This window comes from Dendropsophus ebraccatus, chromosome 3 (genome assembly GCF_027789765.1).
Source record: "Dendropsophus ebraccatus isolate aDenEbr1 chromosome 3, aDenEbr1.pat, whole genome shotgun sequence".
Taxonomy (NCBI): Eukaryota; Metazoa; Chordata; class Amphibia; order Anura; family Hylidae; genus Dendropsophus; species Dendropsophus ebraccatus.
In genome coordinates this window covers 105,384,109-105,402,932 of record NC_091456.1, presented here as the reverse complement: position 1 = coordinate 105,402,932, position 18,824 = coordinate 105,384,109, and the positions used below count along the sequence as shown (strand labels likewise).

The 18,824-nt window shown below is 41.6% G+C and overlaps 1 protein-coding gene across 1 annotated transcript in view; it reads right to left on the bottom strand.

Annotated features, from left to right (window-relative positions):
* EFNA2 (ephrin A2) overlaps nt 1-18,824 on the bottom strand; it is a 459,103-nt gene that overhangs the window by 358,189 nt on the left and 82,090 nt on the right. The gene's annotated exons all lie outside the window — the stretch shown is intronic.

Here is an 18,824-nt window from a genome sequence, read left to right as displayed (position 1 = left end):
TTCGATTAAAAACAGCTATCCGAAGGTACAGGTGGTTTGAGGGGACAGATTTTGGGTACAGAGTCACTTTAAGTAGCTTTAAAACATGTTTTAAGACTTTAAGACTGACAGAATATTATCACCTAAAAATCACAATAAAAAAGCAATTTACATATTTCATGTGCCCTATACATAATACTTTGCTATCAATGTCTAGAAAGTAAGAGAAGGAGCTAAAGCCTCTAAACATCATCCATTAAGATTATATTACTACAACTGTCTGGATGCACTCTTGTTTGATTGGAGTTTATATAGGGTTGGATAGATCTAGCACAGTGGCACTACTTTATCAGGGACAAGTATACCCCTTTGTATACCTGATGTTAATAATTAATGTAGACAAACCATTGATGATTACTTTTAAGAAAAAGACTAGATATAGCAGATAGTTATTTCCCATCAGCAACAAATTTACCCATCACTAGTATGACATGGGCCCAGGCTTACTTTGTCTAAAATATGCACAGACAGCAAAATAAAGAAATCCACAGACCCTGTTATTACCACTAGGTAGGTACAAGGAATTTTCCAAACAAACTGTATTTTTTATACTATCTAATTTGCGTATTATTCACTAGGTTGGAAATGGATTAATGGAGCAGTGGATTCCTCCAATGGACTGGGGTCTTCACACAATAACAAAGTCTGATGGGCACAAAGATGGTGGTTGATCTGAAGCATACAAAATATCAGGAAAGACTTCAGGATCTAAATATGTATAGTCTGAAGGAAAAGGGAGGACATGATTGAAACCTTTTTTTATACATGAAGGGCCTAAAGCTAGATTCACATGTAACGGATTCGCAGCAGATTTAATGCTGAGCAGCTAAATCCATTGTGAATCCCTTACTGTCATTCTGAAAAGGTTTACATATTTTCATTCCGCTGTATGTAAACACCACCCCTCTTAACCCACGGTTACCCGGTGCATACATTACCTGGTCCGCGCTCTGGCCTCCTCCTGTGGCTCTCGGTTTCCTGATTTCCTGCTCAGCCAATCAGTGGCTGTGGCAGGACAGCACACTGATTGGCTGAGCGGGATAACATGGAGCCACATGAGGAGGCTGGAGTGCAGACAAGGTAATGTATGCACCGGGTCACCGTGGGTTAAGGGGGAGGTGTTTAAATGAAAATTCCGCTGCAAGTATCTAACACTATTCAGAATAACAGTAAGGCATTTGCAATAGATTTCACAAAAAAACTTGCATCGTGAAATCCGCTGCGGATATCTTACGTATGAATCTAGCCTAAGTAAGATTCAGGAAGGAAGGGTTTTTTTTATAAGAAGGTACCCAAGAACAAGGGGCCACAATCTGAGGTTTGGGGAAAGATCAGAAGCAATATGAAAAATTATTATTTTACTCAAAGAGTAGTAGATGGCTGGAGCACTCTTTCATCACTTTCAGCAGTGAATGTAAATCTGCCTGGGATAATAAGAAAGGAAATAATATAATAATATAATATAATAGAACCCACACTGAAGACACAGTAAGGTACCTCGCATGTCAAGGCATCGGTAAGGGGATATAGAAAGAGAAAATGATGTGAGCTTTCTCTATGCACAGTGTCTCTTATAGCAGCCAGATTCCTGATTTCGTACGGTAAACAACGTAAGCTCAAAAGACCACCAAAGTGCAAAACTGCAGATTTTTGGTCACATCACATCCCAGAAATAAAAAATTATAAAAAATTGATCAAAAGTTGTATAAAGGCAAGTGTGGTAGCAATAAAAAACTACAGGTTATGGTGTAAAAAATGGGCCCTTATACAGCCCCATAGACCAAAAAATAAAACTGCCATAAATGTCAGATTAGAGCAAATTTAAGCATTTTTTTTTTAATTTTACATTTTAAAATACATTTTTTAAAGTAGTAAAATAAAATAAAAGTTATAGAAATTAGCTATCGCTGTAATAGTACTGACTTGAGGAATATAGATAACATCTCAATTTTACTACATGGCAAAAGGCATAAAGACAAAATTCCCCAAAATAATTTTTTTCTGTATCGCAGCATATTTTATGAAAAATTAAGTGTACATTATGAAGTACAATTGGTGTCGCAAAAAATTAGACTTCCCATGCTATTTTAAACACGTGGAGGGAAAAAAATAAAGTGCAAAAATGAAAATAGGTTTAACCCTATTTTACTTTTTTGGGTTTTTTTATTTTACAATGTGTGAACCCAGCCTAATAGTGAACTAGTAGTGAATGTTATGGTTATGAAACAAATCTATATTTCCCTTTGGCCAATGCAGAGTTTTCTTCAGTCTCTGTAGTTAATATATCATTCTAAAAAGCAAATGTAATTTGCTGAGCATTATCTATCTGGCAGAGGCAAAGGGAACTTCTCCCCTATGTATTTGCCAGCGTTGCTCTTTTTACATGCATTCTTTCATTTGAGTAGTCATACAAATGTTAGCAAATTTCCAATATTAGTCTAACATTCTGAAATCCCAGTTTTCTATGCTAATATTGACCTGATTGAATCCCCTGCCTGCATCTTTTGACAGCATAGCAAGAAAAGAAGTGAGACATACATATGGTGGGAAAAGACAGAGAATTGGTTAGGCAGACAATACAATAGAGTAGACGGACAGGCTCCAAACAGAACAGATGGACACACAAAAAGGGGCCCACATGAAAAAATATGTCATTTAGGTTTGAAGTGTGCAGAGTACACAAGGATCAAAGACTGGAAGTATGACTACATAACCACAGCTACTTGCCATGTTGGTGGAAAAATACCTATCTTATGTGTACTCTAAGGGTGCCTTTACAGAGAAATTTATTTTTGAAGCTAAAGCCAGGAATGAATTTGAAAAGAGGGGAAATCTTAGGGGGAGATTTATCAAAGATAGTGTAAAGTGGAACTGGCTCAGTTGCCACTAGCAACCAATCAGATTCCACCTTTAATTTTCCAAAGAGTCTATGAAAAAGGAAAGGTGGAATCAGTATCACTTTACACCATCTTTGATAAATCTCCCCCTTAGTCTTTCCTTTAGGACCTGTTTTCTGTTTATAGTCTTTTTCGGGCTTTGGCTTCAAAATTCTGTCAGATAAATCTCTGTGTAAAGGCACCCTAAGGGCTGTCTTGTCATACCTATCTTTGCTAGAGGACTTTCAGGATATTCACTTCTACATGAAGCAGTCTAAAGAGCATTTCCAAGCACTACATGAAAACACACATACATGAAATTACATTGGAGTTTTCTTATGGTTCAGATTTTTACATTTTATGTTGCGGCCTTGTGCTAAAATTAAAAAAAATCTGTAAAGTGAAAACGTAATGTAAGAAATCTTTGCTAATTTATTGAACATGAAAAACTAAAATATTTCACAGATGTTTGTGTTCAGACCTTTTACTCAGTACTTAGCAGAAGCACCCCTGGCAGCAATCTACTCTGCAGAGCCTCACTAGGTTGGAGATGCACTGCCTGTAGATGCCCAATAAGGGCTTTTGGCTGGGCCACTCAAGGACATTCACAGAGTTGTCCCTAAGCCACACCTGTATTGTGTTGGCTGTGTGCTTAGGGGCATTGTTTTATTGGAAGATGAACTATCAGCCCGGTCTGGTCTCATCAGAACAGAGAATCTTGTTTCTCACAGTATGTGAGTCCTTTATGAGCTTTTTGTTAACTCCAGACAGGCTTTCATGTGTCTTTTACTAAGGGAAGGCTTATTTCTGGCTACACTGTCATAAAGTCCAGACTCATAGCTTGGTTTTTGCTTTGATATGCATTATAAATAGAGATGAGCAAACAGACCCCGTCGAACCCAGGCTTCACCAAAATTTTCGTTAGCAAGCCGAACTTTTGTCCGAATTCGATCGAACCTTTAACAAAATGGCGGAGTAAAACGTTTTTTTTTAAGGTGTTTTAGGACAGTGGCTCGAGCAAGGGATTATCCCTAATCCCTTCTGTGAGTGTAATTTCTGCTCAAAGTCTCCCTCTATTGACGGCCACTGCCCTTCTATATAGTGTAGTAGAGAACAGGAAGTTGTCATTCAGTGGCTGGACGCAGGCAGAGAAGCATCCCTATAGAGTAGAGAGGGACAGAGAAAAGGAGATAATAGCTTTAGGCAGGGCAATTTAAAGTTGGTTGCAGTGAGGCAGGACTGCTTTAGCGTAGAAGCTGTCACTCAGTGTGTCAGTTAACCCACTCAAGCACTTGCAGGTTTCATCAGTTCCCTTTGTTTAGTGTGTGGCATTGTGCTAGTTGTGTCACTGTTTCCCGCAACATTTTTGCTGGGTATCTTGGTTGAATTTAACCCACTGAAGCAGCTGGCATATTACATCCATTACCTGCTTTGTATATATTTTGGCACCGTCTTAAGTGTCTTATGGCCAAATAACGTCCTTTTTAGCTATCTAGTGAGCCCACTAAAGCACCTGGCATATTACGTCCGTGTTCTGTCTGGGATATCACCAATAACAACATCATGTCCAAGCAACAAAAGTTTAGTCCTTTCCATGGTATGGCCAGTGGCAGCAGCAAAAGTGGAAGTCAAGGGAGAAGTGGCAGAACTAGTGGTTGTGGTGGTGCTAAGAGCAACAGGCATAGCAACAGGACGCAGCTACCTGTAGGAGTCAGTGGTCAAGTTGTGACAAGCAAGCCTGCAGTTATGGATTGGTTCCCTCAGAGTTTGAGCTCCTCACCACGCAGTAGCCATACTCTAAGCCAACTGTCAGCAGGATCATCAGACACCACCGTTACATGGCATGGGCAGTGACTCTCCTCAGCCCCTTCTCCTGTTGTAACTACACCAAAGACCAGGCAAAAAGCAGGGCCCCCCAGCTGCCGTGGAGACGGATCCAACTGAGGAGTCTCCTGTTCCAGTCTCCGCAACATGTAAAGCGTTAATCTATCAGGAACGGAGGCAGAGAAAGGGGCCTGGTAGATAGAATAAGGGCCCAGCCCCACAATCGCCGCAAGGGGGCCTCTCTATCCCTTATTCTTGGCCTTAAAAAGGCTGCAGCCTAGAATAAGAACCCTTAATGGCCACAGTGAAAAGGCATTACGGTAATCATTTTTTCTCTTCGTGTTCAAAAGACAACAGTGCTTGCATTTTTTCCTCTACAGACCCACATGAGCCCCTTTTTGTGACATCAGTTGTACTTTTACAATGGCAGAATTCACTTTTCCATAAAGTACGAAACGGTAAACAATTATTTGCGCAGTAATTTTAAAAAAAAAAGGAATTTCGTGTGGCAGCCGTGTGAGGTGTAATTTTTTGCACCATGATCTGTACTTTCTATCGGTACATTGCTAGCATATATGCAACTTTTTGATTACTTTTTATTACAATTTTTCTGGATTTAACGTGACACAAAATAAGCAATTTTTGCGCTTTGGATTTTTTTTTTGCGCTTACACAGTTAGGCTTTGTTCACACAACATAAGTAAAGTATTATTCACAGCTATTATTGCAGATTTGCAACATGGCCGTGATTAATTCTCTACTTACATTGTGCTGCAGCTGAGGGAATCCCGGACGGAGTGTATACACATAGGCGGACATTAATTACGTCCGGCGTTTTCTGCGCCTGGGGTAAAAATGTCCCCGCAGCTGCAACAGTTCGGAGATTTATGTAGAGGCGCACTGCCTCTACATAAATCCCGTGTACACCAGTGTGTGCGCCAGGAAACCTACACCAGCTCAGAGCTGGCATAGGTTTCCATATCATTTTTCGTCTGGAAAAATGAAGCGGACCCAGAGTCCAAGCGCTCCGTTCCGCACCTTCCACACCCCCTCCCCGCCCCACTGGCGAAGGTGGCGTAAACTGGCCAGATGCGAATATTTTATTTGCGAAACGACCATTTGCAAATAAATACATTCTCATCTGGCCATTTTATGCCAAAAAATACAACTTTTATTGAATAGTGGCATGGATGGGTCCGCACCCCAATTAATCAGAAGTGAAGATCATTTGGCCGGTGTCTTACGCCATGTCAACATGGCCTTATCGTGCATGAATAGATATGTGATTTTTTTTAGTTTGGGCGATTACACACAGGGCAATACCAAACGTTTATTTTTTTATTTTTTTTATTTATTTTTATTCATAAAATGAGAAAGGGGGGGTTATTCCGACTTGGAATGATTCAGACTTAATATGGTAGGGGCTTTTTTTTTTTTTGCACTACGTTAATCTTTTTGCCCTACTAGGAGACCCCACTCTGAAGCCACCCACCCGCATCAGGACGTTCAGTTACATTCTGATGAAGGAAGGGTTTAAAGGCAAACTGTCACCCAGGAAGTGGGCGCTGAGCCCCCCCGACCCCCCAGTGCAGCCCCAGATACTTACCCTTTCCCGTAAGTCCCGCTCCTGGAACCGGTCCCGGGACAGAGATATCGGCGCCAGAAGCTGAGTGCGCGCTGAATGCTAATCAGCAGAGATGAGTCCAATGCTCATAGAGAATGAAAGGAGCCATCATTCTCTATAAAAAATTGCTGCAAAATTTCGAAGCCCTCTAACATCCTAACAAGTAAAAGGACGTTCACCAAATGACGTCAGCATAAAGTAGACATGTTGTAGATGTTGCAGTAATAATTAGTTTATGTGGTGTTTCTTAGAACAAGAGAATTTTTTTACAAAAAAATAGTGAATGTATCAACCAAAGTATATCACAACCATAAAGAGGAATATTTCACAAAAAAACTCAGAATAACTGTGATAATTAAATACATTGCAGAGTTATAACTACTACAGACAGGTCAGATTTGAAAAATAGGCCTTGGCCATTAAGGCCAAAACAGGCTGTAGGGGCAAGGGGTTAAATCACATTTTTTAGATTAGGTTTAGAGGTTTTAGATTAGGTTTTTAGGTTTAGAAAAACATAGCTGATTTTTTTCTACTGTTGTTATCCTTGTCCTCAGTTTGTGTTTGGTATTACAGCTCAGTTGAATAGAGCTGAGTTGTAATACAATGAACAACCTGAGGTGTGGCGCTGGTTTTGCAAGAAAGCAGCTCTGTTTTTCTAACCCCCTTAAACTAAGTTGAGAACTTCCTGTTCTGTCTATGATGATAAGTAGGGGACTGATATAACATGATCTGTACAGCAAAGGTGACACTAGTAGATAGCAAAAACAATAGCAGCTCAGCCTCCCCCAACGGGTCACAAAAATTACTGAACTTACAAATGTGTCCCATACAAAAAGAGGTTCATTGTGTCTATATTTTGAAGCTTGATATAAAACATGTTGCCGTCTAGGCCCCACCCCCTCTAGGTTGGCCCTCTCCAATGGCTGTGGAGGGGAAGGGCCTAAATGGTAATGACATCACTGAGTGGACGGAGATATGGGTTTCCATATGGGTCTGTTAAACCTCGCCCCTACAGTACGCTCCACCAACAATAACATTTATTTTCGAGGGGCGAGACCACAAAGAAATCTTTTATAGGGTAAGATATGAAATGTCCCCATTATAAGCTTAAGAATGGTGCTGAGAACTCTTTATATAGGTCTTTTAATTCTGGCATACAAAAAAATATTAATAATTTCTGTCCATAAGCTGGGTGTGTGGCTGTAGTGTCTAAGTTTAAGGTTATGTTCACACAAAATGCCAGTATTTTAAATTGAATAATGTACTGCATTACAGTCTATGAAAAAAAACCTGCTATCTGTTTAGACATTGTTAAAAAAAATTGTGTGCACAGGCTTATACTCTTCCATGGATTTTAAACCACTTAGGCATATACATGTGCAAGTATGTTTAACCCTTTAATGACTGAGCTAAAAAGAGTTCTTATTTACAATACGTCTACTTTATGTTGGCATCATTTGGTAAGTGTTTTTTTTTACTTTTTTTAAGACATTAGATGACTTAAAAGTTTAGCAGCAAATTTTTACATTCATGAAATTTCCCAAATTGATGTTTAAAAGGGACTAGTTCATTTCCAAAGCAATTCTGAGAAACCTATATGCTACAAACCTGCAAAGATTGCCCCATTTTAAAAACTGCACCCCTTAAATAATTCACAACAGGTGTTATGTACTTTGTTAACCCATTAAATGATTCATAGGAATTTAAGCAAAGTAGAGAAGAAATTGAAAAATTCTAACTTTTTTGAAAATTTTCATTTTTAATCAATGTTTTTTCTGTAACACAGCAGTTATCAACAAAAAAATTCAACAAATTACCCCAAATCAATAGTTTTTAGGAATATTCTATATGTAGGCCTGGTATGATGCTTGACATGCATACAGGCCTCAGAAATAAAGGAACACCCAATGGTTTTTGTGTCCTTCTTTGATGTTAAGATGTTTTACAGGCACCATATTGGGTTTGCAAAGGTTTTAAACTGCCAGAACAATACCCCACCCCCATAAGTGACCCCATTTTGAAAATTGAACCCCCTTAAGTAATCATTTAGGCTGACAGTGAGCAATTTCAACCCTTTATGTGAGGCTAGGATTTATGAAAAGTCAGATAAAAAAAAATTTAAATTCACTTTTTCACAAATGCATCATTTGTGGAACATATTTTCTACTGATAGCTTGTAAAATGAAGGAAAAGCACCCCAACTTGCTGGTTGCTGGTCTCATGGTGGGACTCCATAAATGACCCCATTATAAAAACTGCACCCACTAAAGTAATCATTTAGGTTAGCAGTGAGCATGCTAGCCCTAAAATCTAAAGCTAAGGGTATGTTCACACTGAGGAATAGATGAGGAATTGAAGAGGAAAGTTTTTTGCTTGAAATTTCCTTTTCTTCAGCTCTGGCGAAACAGGTGCGGAATTCCAGCGGAATTTGAGCAGAATGCGAGTGGAAAGCGAGTTGCAGAAATTCGAGGCCCCAATGACTTCGATGTGATTTCTCTAGCGGAATCCGCCCAAAGAACTAACGTGTCAATTAATTTATGGAAAGGGGCTCCTCGCATAAATTCCGACGTGTGTATAATAATCGGACATTGCTCTGTACAGGCGGATTTTCAAACCTGTCCATTCTTTGGGTGGAGGGTGGAATCTGCTTGACCACAGAATGGAGTCTATGGCATAGGCTAGAGTAAAGCAGAAGTGCACAGATACGAGCATCGGGATCCGCCGCAAGTCCTCTGCCCTATAGGGGAGCACTATATGTAGAAGTCTATGGCACTATATTGCTCCCCAAAGTATTCCATAAATGTATTCAATCAATACGTTTGGAGGACACCAAGCAGGGTAGGAGAGAGGTGCCTGTGCATCTAACTACCTCCCCCCTCCCTTCTTGCTTGGTGCTGTGAGACACATATACACTGTACTACCCATCTTCTGCTCATCCCTACCGCCGCCGCTGATGCACTGCAGTTCACATGCCCTGCTGGGGACTGCAGTGCTCACCGCCGCCCCCGTGTCTTGCCAACTCGTTCCTTGATGTCACCCCTGGCAGCTCGTGTGACATCAGGAAACAAGTCAGCAAGACGCGGTGGCGGCGGTGAGCTCTGCAGTCCCTGGCAGGGCATGTGAACTGCAGTGCATCAGCGACAGGGAAGTGCTGGTGATGGGGATGGCCCTGGTACTACTCCCCCATCATCTGCTCATACTATGAGAAGATGACGGGAGGAGTAGAACAGTGTATATTTGTCCCACAGCACCAAGCAGGGAGGGAGGGGGGAGGTAGTTAGATGCACAGGCACCTCTCTCCCTCCCTGCTCGGTGCCCTCTAAATGTATTGATTGAATACATTTATGAAATACTTTGGGAGCAAGGACACTTGCTCCCCAAAGTATTCCAGAAATGTATTCAATCAATTAAGCATAGTGTACATTACATTACATTACTTTACATAGACATCCATAGAAACAATACATTGCCATAGACTTCTACATATAGTGCGCCCCCTGCTTGACACTCCATAGGAATTACAACTGATTTGTGACGTGGTTTTTTACAGAATCTGAACCCTGCCTGATCTACTAAATTAAGGAAAAAAGCAGTATATGTGCATTTCCCATAATTAATGTACATTAGGAATTTGTCTAACTGTCCATAAGTAATAACTTAATAAAAAATATGTTTTGGCCGGAGTTGTCCTTTAATATACATTAAATTGAATAAAACGCTAAAATAATGTTTGTAAAAGCATTTTTAAAGCATTTTTCCAGCCTAAACAAAAGTCATGCAACATCCTTATCGTTTGACAAGCTCAGGCCTAAGACGTTGAGCCAGTGAGTAGAAGGCCAAAGGGACCTGCTGACAACTGGAGTGGCTTGCTCATCATAAAAGAGATGGTGGGCATTGGGCCCAGGAAAGTGTCACAAGGAGCCTACAGCGATGCTGCATAGTGTGGCACCATAACTGTATAACATCACGTTTTAATGGCATTATTGCCCCCCTATAGAAATCTATGGGTGAAAACTATGGAGCAAAACACCAGTGTTTCCTAAAAAAAAAAAAAAAAAAAAAAACACCATGCATAGCCTGCTGCAATTTCACAAAACTGCAAAGGAATGTAAAAATATCCTGAAAAAAGACAAAACCAAAAAAAAACGTCTTGTGGATATTCTATTTTTTCCCATTGACTTTCAATCTGGCTGCAGTGTTCTTCAGCCAAAAAAATGCCACTCACCAATTCAGCCACCTTTATTGCCTTTTTAAACTCTGGCCCGTGGTGCCAGGTTTCTTGGCCTGCCGAGGAAATCAATAGAATTTCTTAAGCTGGCATGTAGGATGTTGCAGTGAATTATAATATGGGCGGTCCAAACGGCCACCCAGACTGCCCATATTATAATCTTGTAGGCCACAGATACAAGGGAGCCGGAGAGGTGACCAGCCTGCTTTCTACGAGTCTCTACCAGCGTAAGGAGCATTGTGGTAACTTGTGAGCAGCTGAGGATCTCACCGCTTTCACTAGTGAGAGTAGCCCCTACAAGGATTTACCTGTTACTGCATGTTTAGGGCAGAAACATGAGCTCTGAATTTACCGCAGAGACGCTCCAAGCCTCTGCTCTGAGGACATGCCGCAGCCTAAACCAGCTCTGCAGCTCTCAGCCATCCTTATAAAAATTGTGAATTGTGGGTCAGTATTTTGGCACTATTGGGGGAGTCAACTACTGTATAGGGCAGATATGGGGAGATACGGGGTATGTACTTTGTGAGGGCATCTACTTTATGGTGCAGTAATCGAACAATTAACGATTTCGAAGTAACAATGTGTTTCTTATAACAATCAACATTTAGATGGAACTTTATATCATTTGGAACATTCATTACTGCGATTGTTTTAAGATCGCTTAAGCCTATCTCACACATAGGGTAAATCGGCAAAAGACTGTTAACACGAAGCGAACGACAATTTGAGAACATGTTGAAAGATCAAAATGAACGATTTCTTGCTCGTCGCTTGAACGTTCTCTTGTGTTTATACGAGCCGATTATCGCTCAAATGCGATAGTTATAGCGAAAAATTTGAACGATAATCGTTCCGTGTAAACGCAGCATTAGTGGGTTCTATTAAAGGGGTTGTCCGGGATATTTTAATAAACTAGCATTGCATTGACCTCTGTAGGTGTTTCATATTCTACATACACTTCTATTTTTTTGTTAGAGCGCTTACTGTGTTCTCAGGCTCAGTCACATGACCACCCTGTCCTGTTCCCTTTTTGTTTCCTGTTCCTGCCAGTAAGGAAACAGTGAGTCATCAGGTGGGTGGGGTTATGCCTCCACATTTCTTAAGCCACACCCCTAACATCTAACTAACATCTGAGCCCAGAAGAAACTGCAGCAGTAAGGAGAGCATGACAGACTACAATCTCTGTACAGCACTGCAGCATAGGTTGGAGCTATAAACTGTAAATATAGGAACTATGAGGGGTGATTTATCAAACATTGTGCAGAGGAACAGAGAAGCAGTTGCCCATAGCAACCAGTCAGATTCTAGGTTTCATTTTCCAAGGCCTTTTTTAAAATGAAAGAAGCAATCTGATTGGTTGCTATGGGTAACTGCTCCCCTGCACAGGCTTTGCTAAATCTTCCCCTATATTGTTACTAATGTACTGTAAGGCTGTACAGTGTTAGGGCAGTGCTGCTGCTGCTGCCTGTGATATGGAGAGAGAGAGGATACTTTACCTTATGGCAGTCACCATTCTATCTACTTCTTGCTGAGGTAAACCTGCAATAGAAACCTGCCTCACTGAGACCCCACCCACCTGTAGGATGGCAATTGTAGTGTATATGTAACCCAAGACTACAACTATCATGTACATGTGTGCTGGGGTTTGTAGTCCTACAAGAGATAAAAGAGTGAAAAAAGTAGTTGATTTGATAACATAAGTAATTGGTAGAGATGAGAGAACCTGCCGAGGTTCGGGTTCATATGAACCTGAACTCTCAGCTTCTGACTGCCGCTGTCTGCCTATGGCTATATCCCAGTTTTCCAGGCGGTCCTCCAGCTGTGTCAACCCTCTCCACGGAGCAGGCAGACAGCCGCAGTCAAAAGCTGAGAGTTCAGGTTCATATGAACCCGAACCTCGGCAGGTTCGCTCATCTCTAGTAGTTGGCAGACACTGAGCCACCATGCTGCTCAAAAGACACTTGTAGTAATACAGACATTTCCTGCCTATGGGTAGAGTCGGAGGAGCTAGATTCAGAGGAGGGGGTGGAGCTACAGGCTTGCAGAGCTGTGATGTCACTGCTGACCCCTGTGACGTGGAAGCAGCAACAGAGGAGAAGGCCAAGGGCCACAGAGGTGAAAATAGGTTAGAGAAAACAACTGGGGGAAAGGGACAGATTACATATTATTCACATTTCCAATAAGAAAAAAATGTTGGACAACCTCTTAAAGGAAACTAATACTGCATGGGCTACAGGAGGGGGCATTATTACCTTTTTGATCACTATGGATGGAGAGCTAGTATATAGGTGGGTAGGAGCTGTTATAAAAGTGAGCTCCACTGGAGTCACTGCCGTATATAATACCAATGAAGCTGAATGCTTCCTGCCACAGAGGAGCCAACATATTAGGCCGCAGCCCAGCCATCCCCATGGCGGTGCATGCAGCAGTGATGTGGATATATATGTGGATATATATATTCAAGAATAGGTAACACTTTCTTTATTCCTTTAGAGAACATGTCGTTTTTTTCATTCAATGTATCTAATTAAAATTATAAGTGTGATAATTTTCCGCTGATATTACACAACTTTAGATACAATATTAATGTCACGCAGGCAAGTACACAATGATACATGTAATATTAATGTCACTGACAGAACTCCATGTTTAATCTAATATTAATGCTGAGCTGACAGTACATAGTGTTACATGTAATATTAATGCTATGCTGACAATACCCACAGAAGCATAAACTATTAATATCAGGTTAGTAATAGATAATGATTACTTAGTGGTCAACACTGAAAATATACTAATTTAACCTTTGATACAGCAAGATTGTGTTGTTTCTGATGATGTTGATAAAAGAAAGCCCTACTGACTGCTGCATCTACCAGAATGGCTGTATCAGTAAAACAAGATTATTGAGCCAAAACATGTTTAATACACATATGATGCAGTGACATATAGTACATTTTTTTATACTACAGAAGCCCTCTGGCAAATGTACAATTGCAGATATCAGCTTAATCGGGGCGCCTTAAACTCCATAGAGATTGAAGGAGCAATCTAAGGCAATAATATTTTGGCCCCACAGCTACTGTCATTTTAACCCTTCATGACCCAGACCAAAATCGCCTTAATGACCAGGTCAATTTTACATTTTAGATATTCCTTTTTTTGTCCTCTTTGCCTTCCAAGTGCTAAAGCGCTTTATTTCTCCATCTACAGGGCCATGTGAGGCTTGTTTTTTCACAAACCTTTTAATCTACCAATAAATGTATGGTGAAACCCCAAAAATATTATTATGAACATAGCCTAAGACCAATGGGGTAATCAGAGCTGTGGAGTCGTTAAGCCGCAGCTCCGACTCCAACTCCGACTATTGAATTTTATCAGTACCGACTCCAACTCCGACTCCTGAATTTTATCAGGACCGACTCCGACTCCTGCTCCTTCATAAATGGCCAGTCATATACCAGGGGAGTTATTTATCACACTGGCTCAGCAGCTTCTCCCTAATGTCCTACATGATCCTGGGGCGACTTCTGAGTGAATAAAGGAATACTGTATATAAAGCAGATTCTCCTGTGTGTGCAGTGGATGCAGCCAGTCTCCAGCATCCATGTCCTGAACTACTTACAACTAGACCAGATAGAGCAGGTGGTCTTCTATGTTTCTAACTAAATATTCACCATACTTAAAGAAACACTGCTAACAATGCCAGATACCCAGAAGCGAAAATAGGGGGGGGGGCAAGGGGGGCAGTGGCCCCTGGGCCCACTCAGGCAGGGGCCCACTGAGGTCCCAGACGGTTAATGCTGTCTGTAGAAGCTATTGCTTTTGCAGACAGCCTTAACACGTCTGTAGACGTCCCCAGACGGCATCAGCGCCTGGCAGTTGCGGGCCCCCTGCTCCTGGGGGCCCCACTCAGTCACCTGATGCTGCCCCTAGCCGGGGATGTTCTGCTCTCTCCTCTCTTCCTGTTTCCTCACATGTTGCACGGCAGCTGTAGCTCCGCCCCCTCAGCTACACACTGCTCTGCATAGTGCTGTGCGTGAGGAGGGGAGAAGGGGCAGCCATGTGAGGAGAGGAGGGGCAGCCATGTGAGGAGAGGAGCCGAGGATCCTGCTACTGGATGGCTGCCAGGTGTATGGCTGACTAAAGAGGAGCAGCAGCAGATGACAGTGAGTGACCATCATCATCTGTGTGTATGTCAGGCTGCTGCTGTGTGCTGTAGGTGGTAGAGGGCAGACTGAGTGAGGGGAAGTACAGAGAGCCCCTCCTGATGCTGGAGCCTGGACATCTCTGTACAGGCAGCAGCTTCACTCAACTGGTTTTAAGTTTATTCATTTCTGCCTATAACTTTGCCCCCCTCCCCTGTGCAGAGCTCAGTGCAGCATGGTTGTTACTTTTATTCATCTACCCCCTAAACAGCAGCAGACAATGTGTCCTATCTGTGTCCCAACAGTGCCACCTCCAGTGTGTTATCTCCCTCTTTTACCTCCCCCTTACGTAAATTCCGTGGAAATCACGGCCATTGTTACAACGGCCGTGATTTCCACGGAACTTATGGAGTGCTGCAGGCTGAAGGGATCCCGGCCAGAGTGTATACACATCATATACGCTCCGGCCGAAATCTCTCACGGCGCCATAAAAAAAAACTGACATGTCAGTTTTCCGCAGCCGCTATTTACTGAATAGCAGCTGCAGAAAACCTTGTCAGTGCACACTATGCAGTGAGCGGCTCTGGCCGCACGCTTCATAGTGTGCTGTGGGGAGTTCTGATGCGCCCGAATCAGCGGCGCTGAAGATCATCCGGGATGAACCTTCCAGAGACCGGCCGTTCCGTGTCCCAGCCGGGTATATGGCAGCCTCCCAACTGTCCAACAGCAGATAAAGTAGGTAGAGATAAGGTTTGGGTGTGCTGGATTTTGCCACCCACTATTTTAAATACACAGATAGATAGATAGATAGATAGATAGATGAGATAGATGGATAGATAGATGAGATAGATAGATAGATAGATAGATAGATAGATAGATAGAGAGATAGATAGATAGATAGATAGATAGATAGATAGGAAATAGATAGATAGGAAATAGATAGATAGGAGATAGGTAGTGGTGCCGTTTCTGGAAGAAAGCAGCTATGTTTTTCTAACCTTAGATAACCCTTTTAATTTTTACATGGTTCTATATGTGAAATGTAGAAGCCTCTATAACTTTTCTCAATCCTTATTCACTATGAGTAATATAGTAGAATAAAGCCTTTGTTATTCAGAAAACATTGTCGTCTGCCAAGGTTCCCTATGGGTAACAGAATCAGTTGGGGGCCCACTCAGACTCACTCGCCCCCCCCTAGGCTGAACCCCTAGCTACGCCCTGAGATACCTGTAATATAGAGGTCAGCCATAGTGATATAGAGAGGGGTCACACACAGTCATATAGAGAGGGGTCACACATAGTGATAACACCACACTGAGGACAAAGGTTACTGCTACACTACTTGTGTCTTCTCCTCCTCTATATTACACAGGATATCTTCATATTACACTGCGGCTCATATACAGTCATCCAGCATTCAGGAAGAGAACAGCACAGGTCTCCTCCCACACAATGGACTCTTCCAGCTCAGAAACAAGCTGCCAAATAGTGACAACTTTTCAGTGATCACCCTTATGTAATAGGGCCAGTGTCCTATTAGAATGGTGCTCATAATATATATTCATGAGCAAAACGTGTAAAATTCATATCAAAATTCAATTCTACATTTTTAAAGATTTTTTTTAAAGCTGGAGTCGGTACATTTTTTTCCGACTCCAGCCAAAACTAGTTCCGACTCAGACTCCAGCCAAAACTAGCTCCGACTCCAGCTAAAACTAGCTCCGACTCCAGCTAAAACTAGCTCCGACTCCACGACTCCGACTCCACAGCCCTGGTGGTAATGTGGTAGCATTCTTGATTTACAGTTAATGCCCATGCTACATGTTGACTGTTGGCATACTGAAACCATGGCAAGTCCAGGTGCAGTGTGGCAATCAGTGGCAATCAGTGTTAAATCGCAAGTACTACCTGTGGCCACTAACGCTCCCTGTAAGATTACCCTGATGCTGTTTTAATTAATTGGGTTTTATAATGCAGTTGAGAAAACATGGTAACGATCTGGGCTTTAATGAGGGTGCTTTTCCACCGGCCGTTTTAATGCAGTTTTTGAAGTCAAAACTAGAAGTTGGCGTGTATGTGGGAAAGCACCTCATTAAGGCACAGAACATCACCAGGTTTTCTCAATGATATAATTAAGCACAATTAATAAAAAAAAAAAAACTACATCAATTTAATGACCAAAAAAAGGTACTATAAGGGTAAATTCACACGGGCGTCTCGCATAAAAAAACCCGCAGCTAATCCGCAGCTAATCCACAGCTAATTCGCAATACACGTATTAATAATAATAAGAATAATAAATGTATTGCGGATTAGCTGCGGATTAGCTGCGGATTAGCTGCGGGTTTTTTTATGCGAGACGCCCGTGTGAATTTACCCTAAGAGGTTTGTGAAAAAACTGAATCTGAATGCAATTAAGAAAACACACCACAACTGCAGGTGTGTAAGTGCTGTTAAAACTATCTATCTGTCTATAAAAAGCAAGAAAAACTGCAACATTCTGGGTAAATTCACACGGACGGATCCACAGCAGATTTCAGCGAAAAACGATGAGGATCCTATGCCGATTACTATGCCGCTGGGAGTATGTACGTGAAAGCACCATTAACCCCCGCTGGCCGGAGCATACTTTACCTCCTCACTGCTCCGGCTTGCTTCAGGGGTTCTCGGCTTGACGTCCCGCTCAGCCAATCAGGGTGCTTCCCTGCCGCAGCCACTGATTGGCTAAACAGGATGTGAAGACACCGGGAGCCCCTGAAGCAAGCCAGAGTGGGGAGGAGGTAAAGTGTGCTCTGGCTGGTGAGGGGTTAATGGCGCTTTCACGTACATACTCCCAGCGGGAAGTTTGTATCCTCATTGAAAGTAATCGGCTTAGGATCTGCAGCAGATTTTGTTGTGCATTTGCAGAGTAAAATCCGCTGCGGATCCGTTTGTGTGAATTTACCCTCTAAATGGATAAAGTAAAAGTAACTTTTTTGGGAGTATTAGCCCTGTTTCTTAGGGGTACTGGTGTATACAGTTGGTACATATTGGTTGGTACCTAATGTTCATTAACATGACTGCAATTAACCACTACAAAAAGATATATAAAAAAACATATATACAGTATTAAAAAGTGCTTCAGTGCATTTGATCATGTGATGTACATTATGGGGAGATTTATCAAACATGTCAACCAATCAGATTCCACCTTTCATTCCTCACAGACTCTTTGGGAAATGAAAGGTGGAATCTGATTGGTTGCTAGGGGCAACTGAGCCAGTTTTACTTTACTCCATGTTTGATAAATCTCCCCCTATATGTATATTTTCTGAACATACTTAAACCACGTAAAGGCCCGTAACGGGATTCATCAATTGTACAAGTATCAACTAAAAACAAGACTCCCCAGCCATAAGCTCAGAACAAATTGGGGCCTTGTGAAGTGGACACTCTTTATGAGAAATATAACTTAAATAAAAGGAAAATACTAAATTTATCATTCACAGTGGCATATGTTTAAAAAATATATATTTCGATTTTTCATTTTCCACTTCCCCAGTCTATGTTTTTCATAAACTCTGTGGCACTCAATGTATCCTACTAACTTGTGACTGCCATTTTCCTGAATACTGAGCAGCCTCTAATGTGTATGTGAACACTGCATAAATGCTATTTAATAGCTAGAGCAAGTACATTTATACCCAGGGAGCAACAAATTCTGTGGAACAGCTATTAGGTATTACTCAAGTGGCTTATATCCGAACGTGAAACATCCAAAGTAAGAGTAAAGAGGGATTCCTACATCAGGATATTACCCACTTATTAACCTTTTTTTTTTTTTATTTCACTTTGAAACCCACCCACCCATCAAAAGACAAGTGCCATTCTTTTATTGTTAGAAGGATAGTTTTTTTTGCAAAACCAATTTTGCTATAGGAAATGGTAATGTGTGGCCAATAACAATGTTTTTTTAGGCTGCACAAAAGTTTTTATTGGCTGCATCCAAACCAACATTTCGTGGTATACTAATCGCAGACCCTTCTACAAGACAACTAAACCCATGTTGACAGTGGGGTGGTTGGTTCCTGTACCAGCTCTAGGTT